Here is a 15,409-nt window from a genome sequence, read left to right on the forward strand (position 1 = left end):
CTCCTTCCATTCATCCTCAGCCGCAGGACACCTTTGAGCCTAGACACAGGGGACAGCACTGAGCCTTTCTTTGTGCCCCTTCTGAATGTGTATACACCGACGAAGACACCATCACCCTCACCTCTCCTTGCCTCGCCTCCACTGCTCCTCTTCCTCACAACACCTCGCGCCCGGACGAAGCATTGACTCCTCTCATCATCAATCAGCCTTTCGTAAAACTTCCTCTTTGCTTCTTTTTCTTCTTCCTGATCGATAGCCGGATAGATGGATGGACGGAGAGAATGAATGAATGAGGTGCACGTGCGGTGGGCGAGTTTAGGGAACGTTGTCGAAGGGTCTGTTGGGTGCGCTGAATCCTATTAAGAATTACCGGCAAGGTTGTGGGTTACGATCTGTGTGTAGCTTCCTTGGTATCCCCTGTCTCTGTCCAATGCTTTCCTTACTCTGTATTTATGATAAGAGTTGACAGACAAATAGTTGAAGATAAAGATATATAAAAAAAATATTGCAAAATGCTAACTTGGGTAACAAAAACATTGGGACATTTTACATTGTTCAAACGTAGTTCCAAGGGTGTTCTGATACTATGTCATTTTATACAGTTTTAGATAAACGTAACAACGGAAAGATTTAGGCAGTTGAGTACACAAAAGAAGTCCGCGAGAACATAAAAGAGTTGGCTGCTGACAATAAAACTCCGCTGAATAGAAGATAAACTTCAAGTCCTTGAGATGCAGTATTATTTTGGACATTTATATTTTTAAGAAAACGAACCAACGTATAGGTACTTAGCGTGTGTTCCAAGCGAGTAAACGTACATAATGAGACTGGCTGTTGTTGTACCTCCAGCTAAGTCTCTGGTGCCTGTGTCTGTTTATAATGTGTCTCCGTTTATCTGAATATGTCTGCACAGGATTCCCTCTGTACTTGGCTGTCAGTTTGTTTACGTATTTGGATATATGTATGTTGTGTCAGTAGGTCTCTCTCTCTCTCTCTCTCTCTCTCTCTCTCTCTCTCTCTCTCTCTCTCTCTCTCTCTCTCTCTCTCTCTCTCTCTCTCTCTCTCTCTCTCTCTCTCTCTTTTCCGGCACCTCTTCTCGCAGTTCATCGCCCACATGCCCTACAGTCCCTCGCCACGCCAGCTGAATAGGGACTGACGACACAAGCTATTTTCTTTATTTCTGGGCAGCTCCGAGTGAAAAGGTGAGGGTCGTGAGGTGACGTGGAAGGGAGGGAGGATGTGAGGAGGAGGTGGAGGAGGAGGAAGAGGGAAAGGAGAAGGAGTACAGGTAGGAGGAGGAGGAGGAGTACGGGGAGGAGGAATATGAGAGAACGTAAATGTAGGCCAGTAGGGAGGAATGAATCAAGGATGAGAGAGGAAAGGGGAAGGCAAAAAGAGGTGGAATACGAAGAGAGAGGGTCGGAGGAAGCGGAGGTGTTTGGGGAGGAAGTGATATAGAAGGAGGAGGAAGAGGCGGGGGAGAAAGAGTAAACATAGGCCAATAAGAAATGAGTGGGGCGAGGCAAGGAGTGAGGAGGAGGAAAAAGAGGAAGATCAGCAGCAATAGAATTAGGAAGAGGAAGACCAGCAAGAAAAGAAGGAAGAAATATCACGTGAAGGTGGGAAAATAGGCAAGGCTTAGGTCAGGGAAGGTAGAAGCTGGAAATGAAGTAAGTAGAAGGGAGGAGAGTATCAAGAAAGGAATGGTTATAATAAAAATAGGAGACAGAAAAGATTGAAAGAAACATTTGAAGCACTAAAGATGAAATATAATATGGACTGTAAAAATATAGCAAACAGAAGGACTGCACGAGTGAATGAAAAAATATATATATAGTACAAAAGAAAGAACTACACAACGAAACAGGAGGAGGAGGAAGAGGAGTGGAGTATGTGTGTATATTTCTATGTTAAAGAAATTGAAAAAAGGGAAGATAAAAAATGACCATGGGTAAAAAAATGTAAAGAATAAAAAAAAGTTAGAAGTGAACATACAAACTTCAAAGAAGGGATGAAAATGAGCAGAGAAACACTGAAATAGAATCAAAATATCACGGAAGAGGAGTCGAAAAACATAAAAGGTTTGAAATACATGAGAGAGAGAGAGAGAGAGAGAGAGAGAGAGAGAGAGAGAGAGAGAGAGAGAGAGAGAGAGAGAGAGAGAGAGAGAGAGAGAGAGAGAGAGAGAGAGAGAGAGAGAGAGAGAGAGAGAGAGAGAGAGAGAGAGAGAGAGAGAGCAGAGCGCCTTCCGTCGGCCTCATCAATAAGGGGAGCAAGGGATGGCGCCACAATCGCAACACATAAAGTAGCGTTGAACCCACTCAAGCCGCCGCCTCCGCCTCCACGACCACCACCACCAACAACAACACCACCACCAACAACAACACCACCACCAACAACAACAACACCAACAACAACAACAACACCAGCACCACCACCACCAACAACAACAACATTCGAAACATTTATTTATAGCTACAGATGTATAATATTAGTTTTCTTTATATGTACATTTTTTTTTTTTTTTTTTTTTTACATCTTCAGCATGCCTATGTGGAGATGAGCTTTTCAGGCAACAACAACTCCGATCAAACGACGAGCCTAAAGTTAATATTTCCCTGGACCTTAAAACGCTTATTGGCATCTGACCTTTCTCGACTGCAGTGATATTGATAATTAAGCTTAGAAATCGAGTAGAAAAAAAATGTAACTTCTAAAGAAATACGTCTAGCTATTGAACTCCAAGGCAAGGCGATCAGGTAAGACAGAAGTAATGAAGGTCAGGTAAGGTAAAGGTAACGATGATCAGGTAAAGCATAGGTATTGATTATCACGATTTAACCTACTCTAGGAAAGTTGACCTGCAAAATCCGGTGGGACGAAGAACCACGCTTTTAAATACGTCCAGTAACTCAACTCTCAAGGCATTACAGGGACAGGTAAAGAATAACATGCCTGGGTGTGTTACGTAACGGTTTCGGTGTCTTCACAAGAGAGCATAGAGGTCTGGGAATAGGGGGATAATTCATTTTTTTGTATTGGGTACTCCCCAATGTTGCATCTCTCTCTCTCTCTCTCTCTCTCTCTCTCTCTCTCTCTCTCTCTCATTCCCTTGAGAGCAGTTCGACTGATGTTAGTATGGCAGACCCCATTTCCTACGGCTAATGGCTACATACAACATATCAATTTTCTCTGTTGATAATAACATTATGGCGCAAACAGGCCAAGAAAAAAAGTAATTAGAAGTGAAGAATGTTGAATTCATTAAGGGAACGTGAAAGTTTTGAGTGGGCAAGTAGCTCTGAGGGTTTAGAGTGCGTCCTTCCACTCTATCACCTTTGTAACAAAATCATCTTTTTGATCTTTTTAAGCTATTCATGTTTATTCCGGCTTTTTGATGGTTCTGCTTACCGAAAAAAAAGTAATAGTGGGCTAAGAATATCTCACGGCATGTCTCTCAGGTCTACACATGCTAAGAGAAGGAAGCCAAGGGAAGCAGGGAATGAAGTGAGGATGATTAGGAGAGCAGAGGAGAGTAATCTAGCGGTTGTAATACATTCATGCAGGACGTCTGCTCTACATGTGCTGCCAAGCGTCCATGCTGCAGCAATATTAAGCTCGGTAAGTTCAAGCCTTGCAGATACAACCCCCTCTCCTCACCTCTCCTCCCCTCCCCGCTCCTCTCCTCTCCTCTCCTTTGCCTAACCCTCTATCAGAGCCACACAACAATAGCCGCAGCCTCTCAACAGTAACATTATTCCCCTACACGTCCAGCTTCCTTTAAATCTAAGGTAACGTAACTTATTTTCAAGATAAATCAGGATGGGTGTGAAACTTTTCAATTAACTGGACCGTTTTTCTCCTGTACGTTAGTGAGTCACGCCGCCTTTCTTTCTGTTATTCACTGTAAATAAGAGGCGAACAGATAGACAAACAAGTGTACGTGGGAAACAGAAAGAAAGGATGGATGCACTGAAAGACACACACACAAAAAAATAAGGTGAAGAAACAAACTGACATTTCGGAAATCAGACTGGCTGGCAGACGAGGGGTACAAAGCAGACAGACAGACACACAGACAGACAGACAGTCAGTCACGAAAGCTGACACACACACACACACACACACACACACACACACACACACACACACACACACACGTATACATTCACAGCATGATCTTCCCGTCTGGTCGGAGTGGAGGCAACACCTGCAGGCACGATGACCTTGTGCACAACTGGGCGAAGAGGAAAACAGGTAGACTGTTCGATGTACAGGTGAATAGATAGAAAGACATTCATTCATACACACATACATACATACATACATACATACATACATACATATATACATACATACATACATGTATACATACATACATACATATATACATACATGCATACATATATACATGAATTGATAGATAAATAAATGATATATTGACCGCAGAACACACCAGACTGAATAAAAAAAAAAGAATTATACGATGATATCCGAGTGATGATTCCGCGTAATGCAACAGGTAAAACATATTCGCACAATGGCATAAATAATCATCAAAAGAAAGAAGAATAGAAAGCAGACTAAAATAAAATAAAAAGATAAAAATCCATTGTTAAAGTAGGTATATGGTAAGGCCCCCACCCACCCACACCTCTCACACACATAGGGCAAGAACGTGAACTCACAAACTCACAAACAAACAAAAGACCCACCATCCGATACACCGCACAACCGACAGACGAACCAACAGCCTAACCGACAGACAGACCGACAACACCCATCACTTCCCCCTTCCACCCGGACACAAAGAGGCGGCGACGTGATACCGTGATTGCGTCCGGGCTGTCAAGGTGATCGTTTAATATTATTGTCGCTTTGAACCGAGGGGCGATTAATGCAATGGTGATGGAAGCGTGTCATGATGTCGGTAATCAGCAGACTTTGTTATTTGTACGTCTTTTCTCTCTCTCTCTCTCTCTCTCTCTCTCTCTCTCTCTCTCTCTCTCTCTCTCTCTCTCTCCATGTTTATGTGTCTTTAAATTGGTGATTTTGCTTATTTTTATATTTTCTCGCATCCTTTTCCTGTGTTTCTTTATGTGTGATTTTGATTTTCTTTGTTTTTCTCTGTACTACGTATCTAATTTTTTGCTTCTCTCACTACCTCTCTTTTCGCTCTCTGTTTGTCGCTATTATTCTTAGTCTGTCTGTCCGCTTGTTTATCTGCCTGTCTGTCTGTGTATGTCTATCTATCTTACACACACACACACACACACACACACACATTAAACTCCATAGTTAACTAAGTGACGGCATTTAGAGAAGGTAGCTAAGTGTTTAGCGCGTGGACGTGGTGATCTCAAGGATCCAGGCTCATGTCCCACAGCGGGCCCCTGACAATTTCCAGCCATCTCAATGTGACGGAAGATTACTCACATGCTGCCCAAATTTTCAATCAATTCCTACCTCAGTGACTTCGGTCAAGAGGAGCACCGAGGGACAGCATGGGTCAAGAAAGTCATACATGCGGCAGCCACTTAAAATAAAACTATCCTGCGCCTTCTACGGGCCGTGGCCATCCCTCAGGCCCCCAAGAAACCGTGCCGAGGCAATGGGCAGCACACAACAAAGGGCCAATAGAGGAATGGAGTCTCCTTTGATAGCTTATTAAAAAGCTGTTCATGAAAAAAAAGAGAATTAGAAAGGAAGAAAAGGCGAAAAAGAGAAAAGAAAAAAAATAATTACAAAACTCCAGGCTATCTGACTCCAAAACCACACCAGGAGTAAAGCCACACAGACGGAATTCATGCAAGGGAAAAATAGCAAAAAAAGGGCGGAGGGGAAAGGCAAGCGAGGCTGACGGACGAAGAGGCCAATTTACTTTTTCCCTTAACCCATAACCCCCATGACCTAGTTTTTGGATGGCGACCCTGGGAGACCCTTACGATCAGCCGCAGAGGAGGAGGAGGAAGAGCAGAGGGAGGAGGAGGAGGAGGAGGAGGAGGAGGAGGAGGAGGAGGAGAAGGAGGAAGAGGAGTCTATTGTGGTTTCCCCCTTTCTCTCCTCACTCCCTTACTCCCCTCCCATCACTTCACTTTCCCATCACTCTTGTTCACCCACGATATTCCATCCTTTCTCTTTCCTCTTCTTTCCCTCTCAACTTTCCCGTCCCCTTATCTCGATCCCTTTACTCCTCCCTTTCCTTTTCCTCTCTTCCATTCCCCTCCACTTTCCCTCCCCCCCTTGCTCCCCCTCCCGTTCCTCTTATCACCTTTTGTTCCTCCCTTCCCTCTCAGTTTTTCCATCCCTCTTGTTCTCCACTGTTCTCCTTTCCCTTTTCTCCTCTCCCTTCCTTCTGCACTTACCCTCCATCCTTCTCTCCTTCTTTAGTCTCCCCTTTCATTTGCCTCTTCTCCATTTCCTCTCCAATCACGCTCTAAAATCCCTCTTTATTTACTTTATTATCCTTTTTTTATCCCTCTGTTTCCTGACTCTCTTACTATTGCCTTATCACACAGTCCCCTTTTTTTCCCTTTTCCCAAATACTTGCAAAAAATCTACTATATTATTACTCTACATGCCTTCCCCTTCCTTTCACTCACTTCCTTTCCCTACCCGTTCCCTTCTCTCTTCTTCCCTCCCCTACAAATCCCTATCACAAAGTCCCTTTTTTTAATTACTCATTCCCTCATTCTTTTTTCCTGCCCCTTATACTTAATTCCCTCCTTTCGCGTCCCATCCTTCCCTTTCCCGTCATTTCTTACCTTTCCTTAAACTTATAAAGCGAAAATAAAGTTCCCACTCTGTCTCCCCATTCGTATAATCAGCGCCGTTTATGTTCCATTTCATAAGAATGGCAATGTCAACTTGGTATTAATTCGAGGAAAGCTCATGAATGAAACAGATAAATAAAAGCAATAAAATTCAGTGACATGTTAATAAAAATGTTGTAGTTCCAAGAAAATAAATGAATGAGAGATGTAAAATATGGAACACACACACACACACACAAAAAAAAAAAAAATCAAATTGATTAAGATAAAAACAACAGGACCATAAAAAAAACCCCACTAACAAGCTCACGCATATACACAAATAAAAACTAGGTAAAGATTCCATGAAAACAAATTGAAGAAACACACTGACCTAATGACTGAACGAACGAACGAATGAAAGACTAACCTAATGAGTGAACGAACGAACGAATGAATGAAAGACTGACCTAATGACCGAACGAACGAACGAACGAATGAAAGACTGACCTAATGACTGAACGAACGAACAGGAAAAGTAAACACACAAGAATAATGACGAAAAAAACCCCCATTAAGATACCAAAAAACGACTGGAAGAAAACAAACAAACTAGAAAATAAAACACTCACAGAAAAACAAACAAAAAGAAGCAGGAAGAGAATTACAGCATGATTAGAGTTGACAAATAAGTGAGCTGGAAAAAGGCGAAAAAGTTGATAAAAGAAAAAAAAAAACGAATATTACACAGGAACAAGAAAAATGAATACAGGAACAAACACAAGGCAACAAAAATGAGGAGTTAAAGCGTCATTAAAACGAAGAAAAGAACGCGATAGAAAATAAACTAAACTGTGATAAATTCAAGAAACCAAAACACAAAGAACGGCTAATAAGTACACGCAAGCAAACATAATTATAACTAAGGAAAAATGTGTGATAAATATTTATGTACAAAAAAGATTAGGTGACAGGAAAAAAAGGTGTGATACGAGTAGAAAAAAATAAGTAGTGAAACAGAGCAAGAGAGAGGAAATAATACAAGAGAAAGTAAAAATAGAGTAAGGATTGTGGGAGATTAAAGTAAGGAAAAAAAGAGGTAAGGTGTAAGAAGAAAATAAATAAGAAAAGCAGGTCAAACTGAGAGGAGAAAACTTGTGAAAAAAATATAATAAAAATCGAAAAACTGAAAGTAAGGGAAGAGGATAAGTAGAGTTAGAAAGAGGAGAAAAGAGGAAAGTTTTGATGAAGGTGTGAAGAAACAGAAAAAAACGAGGAATAAAAGAATGAGAAAAATAAGCTACGTCACAGAAAAGTAGACAAAAAGTGAGGTATTACGAACAGACCAGAAAAAAAATGGATGAAGGTTAGATATAGAAAGAGTGAGTCAAGAGAAAATGAGACAAGATAAAACAAATATAGAAGAAATATATAAAAAAAAGAGAAAAGAGAGGAGAGCTAGCGAGAGAAAGGGGTTAAAAAAAATTAAAAAGGCAGTGCACGGCGTTAAGCATCGGACAAGACAGCGGCAGATCAATAGCCAACCAAGTGCTCTCCGCTGCCTGGCGCGACGGCGGAACATCACCAGCAGCAGCAGCAGCCTCAACAACCTCCTCCTCCTCTTCGTCCACCTGCATCTTCTCTTCCTCCTGCTCTTCCTACTCGTCCTTAAAGAGTCCCCACCGTCACCAGCGCCACTGCCACCACCGCCATTCTCAAATCGCACGGCACCAGCACCAGCAACACATGTGCCAAATGGTCCCAGCCTCTCACTTCTCCTCCTGTCTTCCTCCTCCTTCCTCCTCAAATTCCTCTTCCTCCTCCAACTTTTCCTGCTTCCCTTCCTCCTCCTCCTCCTCCTCCTTCTCCTGCTTCTCCTCCTCCTAATCATCTTCCTTCTCCTTTTCCTCCTCCCCTCCCAAAACTCATCATCTTGCTCTACCTCCTGTTCCTCTTTTTCCTCTTCCTCCAACCTCTCATTATTTTCTTATTCCCTCTTCATCTTTGTCTCCCTTTCTTCTTCTTCTTCTTCTTCTTCTTCTTCTTCTTCTCCTTTTGTTTTTTTTTCTTTCCTCCTCCTCTCCCTGCTCCTCCTCCTCCTCCTCCTCCTCTTCCTCCTCCTTTTCCTCCTCCTCATCTTTATCTTCCAGTTCTTCACATCCCCTTCCTCTTATTCCTTATATTCATGCCTTTCTTCTCCCTTCTCATTTTCTCTTTTTTCTCCTCCTTTTCTTCCTCTTCCTAACCCCTCCACCTGCCTGTTCCCCCGATGCACAGACCTCTAAAAGGCGTAAACTAGCGCCCTCGCACACACACACACACACACACACACACACACACACACACACACACACACACACACACACACACACACACACACACACACACACACACACACACACACACACACACACACACACACACACACACAAACACAAGAAAGGAGACGACATAGCAAATTAAAGGTTTGAAAAAGTACATCATGATCAGAAGGGAGGTAATTATATGTTTTCAGAGATACTGCACATAAAAGAAATGATCAACCAAAACTCTTTTAGAGCTGTAGAAAAAGCAACGGTGAGATGAAATATGTGATACAGATAAAAGTTGACAAAGGTAAGAGCTGTAAAAAGGAGCAAATTTGTAACTTCCTAAATACTGTAGAATCTTCCAGTCAGTATTTAGGAAAGAACAGGTCGAACGGATGAAATTTTACAACACCGCTTCATAAGCTGGCAGATATTTATTTTGTTAAAAGAGAAACCCAAGAAGAGCCGAATGAAACATTCAATTAGATATTAGAGAATTTAAGAAAATGAAGCGAGCTAATGCACATATGTTGAAAGTAATTAAAACAAGGTAAGTAACGTGGAGCATGGGAAAGGCTAACATGGTCCTTCTTTACATGAACGGAATCAAGTTTTACTCGATGAACTACAGATCCGGTTCACTACAGATCAGTTCACTTACTGGCGTTATAAAAAGAATAAGAGAAAATTAATATAATTGAAATTGGCAGAACAATTACAAAAGCATCAAATGCTATCAGAAAGGTAGTTTCATTTAAAAAGAAGAAACCAATGCAAAACAAACCTCCGAATTTACAAGTGTCAGATTAGCTAAAACAATGCAAGAGATGGATGGGTAAATAATCTTTACTTGGATATAAAATATTAGGTCATTGACAGAGTCCCTCGTGAAAGAGTAATATGGAAACTAATATACAAAGGATGAATCAAGGGAAAATATTACATTAGGAGGAAAGTACGCGTCCTGGAAAGAGGGAACAAGTGCAGTCCTGCAGGTTCAGTGTTGCCACCAATCATGTTCCTGATGTGTTGGCGGTAGTATCGGGACAGAGTTACATGAACATTTGCTAATAATCCTAAATAGCAACAAATATGAAGTTTCATGCATGAAATTAAGAAAAATAATAACAAAACTATTTGAAATTTTATTTTTTGGACTTTTTTTTCTGTATTTTATTACATCTGACTTTTATAACTAATAAAAGTCAGACGTAATAAAATACAGAAACAAAAGTCCAAAAAATACAATTTAGAGTGCAGAAAAGCTTGAATGAGACTAAAATCCTATGAATATAGATAAGATACAGGTGTTCGATAAGATTAAAAATTAAGGAATATTTATTAAAACAAGACATTTACATGAAGACAATGTACTTGTGAAACAAGTAATAAGTATAGACGGTTTGCGAAAGTGATCGCTACCTTTACATACGCCAATGAGGAAATGGTAAAGAAGTTAACTGCACCATTCAGGGCTCGTACACTCGAATACGCAGCGCCAGTATGGAGCGTGAATTTGAAGAAGTATGTTGAGAAGATTGATATATATATATATATATATATATATATATATATATATATATATATATATATATATATATATATATATATATATATATATATATATATATATATATATATATATATATATATATATATATATATATATATATATATATATATATATATATATATATATATATAGATATATATATATATATATATATATATATATATATATATATATATATATATATATATATATATATATACTCACACACGAAGAGCAGCCACAAGAAGGATGCCAAGCAGGATGGAGCTCACCTATGAAGAGACTTGATCATCTATGTTTTTTTTATTTGAAATATCAACATAGTATCGTTTTCCCCTATTTGACTTATCGCTAACTAGTATCGGAATTGTGGATTTATAGCGGGTATCGGTTATCGGTTATCGCCTACATTTGTGTCTCCAGTTAACGAATATCGGTTATCACCGATAAGGTTTTCCATTATCAGTTACCGGGTATCGGGAATAAGGTTTTCTGTTATTGTGCTCAGCTATGGACTTGACAGACTATGTGAAAACCAACAACTACTAACATGATTAAAGAAAATGGTGATATGATCATGCTCAATCTATGTCTAAGGAGAGAGAAATGAGAATAATGAATAAAAAGAACTAAGGCAATCATCTTCAAGAGAACACAGTAAAGAAAATACATGAGAATAATAAAGAAAGATGAGAGAAAATTAATATATTACAGGAATAAGTCGTGTGAACCAAAACCATTCACAGATTTGAAGAGAAACTGTGATGGCAGGTTTAAGTGTTTTTGCGCAGTGACTGACGTAATCCTTTAAAACTACGATTAGTTAAGTACGCACACACACACACACACACACACACACACACACACACACACACACACACACACACTTGAACATTCATATATCTCGTAAAATTTTCTTTTTAATGAAATGTAATAGGCCTCGACTTACGCCTTGCTAAAATAATGCATAAACATGGAATAATGATGATAAAGCTAATAACAATAGCAATACTATCAACAACGGCAACATTGACCGTAAGAAGATATATAGGGAGAGTAACAGTAACAAAGAAGAAAAAAAGAAGGAAGCAGACGAAGAATACCACAAATGGCAACATCAATAATAGTGCTAATAGTAATAATAATAGCATTAATATTAATAGTAAAATTTTTCATAGTAACAATAATACTCACCCCGTCTCCCAAGGCTCTCCGCCAAGCACTCGCCAAACTGCACTTTTATCACTTTCAATTTTCTTCCTTCGCTCCCTTTCAACCGTCACCGCAACGCATCACGGTCGTGTAAAGGGTCGAACAAGGGCCACAACGGCAACTACGACCTCTAAACCACCGCCACGACCACGACTTTCGCGCCACGACACACCTCCCGCGAAACTGACTGGCCCGCGTTGACCTTACCTGCAAACGAGAAATAACACATATTGAGGAAAAATAAGTCCTTCACTGCTTCATTGGTTTTTTTTTTATATATTATGTCTCTTTTTTTTGCCATGCCCCAACCTTCATTACGCAACTAGTGAGCAGGAACATTTAATGGGAAAAAAAGTCCTTCACTGCTTTATCATATCTTATATTGTGCTATTTCTATTGTAATTAACTAATTATATACCCATTGAAAAGGAAACCTATTTGTATCCGTTCTATAAAATTACCAAAAGGAAAAAAAAAACAATAGAAAAGTGATAAGCCCTTCACTGCTTCAATACCTCTTGTAATATGTTAATTTTATTACAGCTTACTCCTTTGTATTTAGTATGAGGTAATTAGTGCACAAAAAAAGCGTACCATTGCTTTTCTGTTTTATTATCATTTATATTTTTTTAATTTTATTACAATATAAAAATAATATTTTATATACTTAATAAAATAATAATAATATTTTTAATCAAACAAATGGAAAGAAAACTTGATAAATGAATTATTGTATTATTTTAATTTAAAATAACTAGCTACAACGGCGTCCATTTCATTGCATTATGATTTCCCTTCCCCTGATTGAATTTAATATTTTTAATGTAACAGATGAAATTAAGATCTTGTTACATCGCTTATTTTACATTTCTTAACTCAACCTAAAATAACGATCGCATATTAAACTAGCTGCCGCATCACAAATTATATGTTTATATATATATATATATATATATATATATATATATATATATATATATATATATATATATATATATATATATATATATATATATATACACACACACGTTTCGCCTATTGCGCCGTTAGGATTTTCTGGGTCCTGATGGTCGGCCCCAGCCTGTAATGGCGCAAACAAGTGCTTATAGAGGCGCCATCTTGTTTGGTGCATACTGTCCCCCGGAGCTCATCTTTGATCCTCCTTTTAGAGAGAGAGAATCTAGAGTCCGGGTTGAAAGGTGGTCTTCAGGAAAGCATGTGGGTAGTCTTAGGCCACTCGGTGGAGACTGAAAAACTCCCGCTTGTGGCGGCGGGTGGCAAGCGAACCCGCGTCCTCGTGGACGCGGCGCTTTTGAATCGATCCTTAACCGGAAGATTCAAAAGCACCTTTCCACTTCTGACCTTCTATCTGATCGCCAGTATGGGTTCCGCAAGGGGCGTTCTACTGGTGATCTCCTAGCCTTCTTAACTGAATCTTGGTCATCCTCTCTTAGCCGTTTCGGTGAAACTTTTGCTATTGCGCTGGACATATCAAAAGCTTTTGATAGGGTCTGGCACAAATCTTTGCTTTCTAAACTACCCTCCTACCGTTTCAATCCTTCTCTCTGTACCTTTATCTCCAGTTTCCTTTCTGACCGTTCTATTTCTGCCGTGGTAGACGGTCACTGTTCTTCCCCTAAATCTATTAACAGTGGTGTCCCACAGGGTTCTGTCCTATCTCCCACTCTTTTTCTGTTGTTCATTGATGATCTTCTTTCCAAAACGAACTGTCCTATCCATTCCTACGCCGATGATTCCACTCTACATTACTCAACTTCTTTTAATAGAAGACCCACCCTTCAGGAACTTAACGACTGGAGGCTGGAGGCTGCAGAACGCTTAGCCTCAGACCTTACTATTATTTCCGATTGGGGCAAGAAGAACCTGGTGTCCTTCAACGCCTCAAAAACACAGTTTCTCCACCTATCCACTCGACACAATCTTCCAAACAACTATCCCCTATTCTTTGACAACACCCAGCTATCACCTTCCTCAACACTAAACATCCTCGGTCTATCCTTAACTCAAAATCTCAACTGGAAACTTCATATCTCATCTCTTACTAAATCAGCCTCCTCGAGGCTGGGCGTTCTGTACCGTCTCCGCCAGTTCTTCTCCCCTGCACAGTTGCTGTCCATATACAGGGGCCTTGTCCGCCCTCGTATGGAGTATGCATCTCATGTGTGGGGGGGCTCCACTCACACAGCTCTTCTGGACAGAGTGGAGGCTAAGGCTCTTCGTCTCATCAGCTCTCCTCCTCATACTGATAGTCTTCTACCTCTTAAATTCCGCCGCAATGTTGCCTCTCTTTCTATCTTCTATCGATATTTCCACGCTGACTGCTCTTCTGAACTTGCTAACTGCATGCCTCCCCCCCTCCCGCGGCCCCGCTGCACTCGACTTTCTACTCATGCTCATCCCTATACTGTCCAAACCCCTTATGCAAGAGTTAACCAGCATCTTCACTCTTTCATCCCTCACGCTGGTAAACTCTGGAACAATCTTCCTTCATCTGTATTTCCTCCTGCCTACGACTTGAACTCTTTCAAGAGGAGGGTATCAGGACACCTCTCCTCCCGTATTTGATCTTCCTTTCGGCCACCTCTTTTGTTTCTTTTTTAGGAGCAGCGAGTAGCGGGCTTTTTTTATTATTGTTTTCTTTTTTGTGTGCCCTTGAGCTGCCTCCTTTGTTGTAAAAAAAAAAAAAAAAAAATATATATATATATATATATATATATATATATATATATATATATATATATATATATATATATATATATATCTGTGTGTGTGTGTGTGTGTGTGTGTGTGTGTGTGTCGGCGAGTAGTGACAGGAGAGGAATTGAGACCCCTGATCAAGGCCATGTCCAGCGGCCAAGGAAGGTTCAATCTATGTTATTCACCTGCTGAAGTCACACTTCCCCCGCCTCTGAGTGTGTGTGGCATGAAGAAAACACTCGGCGGCGTCTTTCTATTTCAAGAGAGGCGTGTTTGCCAGAAGATCGTATTTTTTTAAACATATGTGAATGTGAATATTTTAATACTGATTAAATACCCAAATATTCATGTTTCAATAGAATAACCTTGACAGCCAAGCGTAGAATTGAATTATTATATTATTTTCTTATTCTTATTTTTAGGCCACGATGGAGGAAGACTTTGCGGAAGCTCAATAAAAATATTTCATTATATAATTACAATTCAGGGTCTAAATAAAACTATTAAACACAATATAACATACATGTCCTCCCTTTTGACACATTTCGTAAATAAAGAGTAATGAAAGAGGATTAAAAGATACCATTATGCGACTTACGTGGGAAACCCCATTAAAAAAGAGGAGACTTATAATTACTTTTGTACTAAAAGACTTTCCAAAACATTTCCAGTGTGTTTCACCTTTGCTCTTCTTTTCAAAGTATGTAGCCCAGACGGCGGCGATGCTGCTCCTGGCCCTCCCCGGAGACGAAGGATTGCAATTATTATTCTGTTCACACATTATAAAGTATTCTCTTTACGGATTTAAATGATTTCATATGATTCTTTTACAGACATTTAATGGATCGGGAATCATTGTTGTAATA

Source organism: Eriocheir sinensis, chromosome 65, assembly GCF_024679095.1.
Source record: "Eriocheir sinensis breed Jianghai 21 chromosome 65, ASM2467909v1, whole genome shotgun sequence".
NCBI lineage: Eukaryota > Metazoa > Arthropoda > Malacostraca > Decapoda > Varunidae > Eriocheir > Eriocheir sinensis.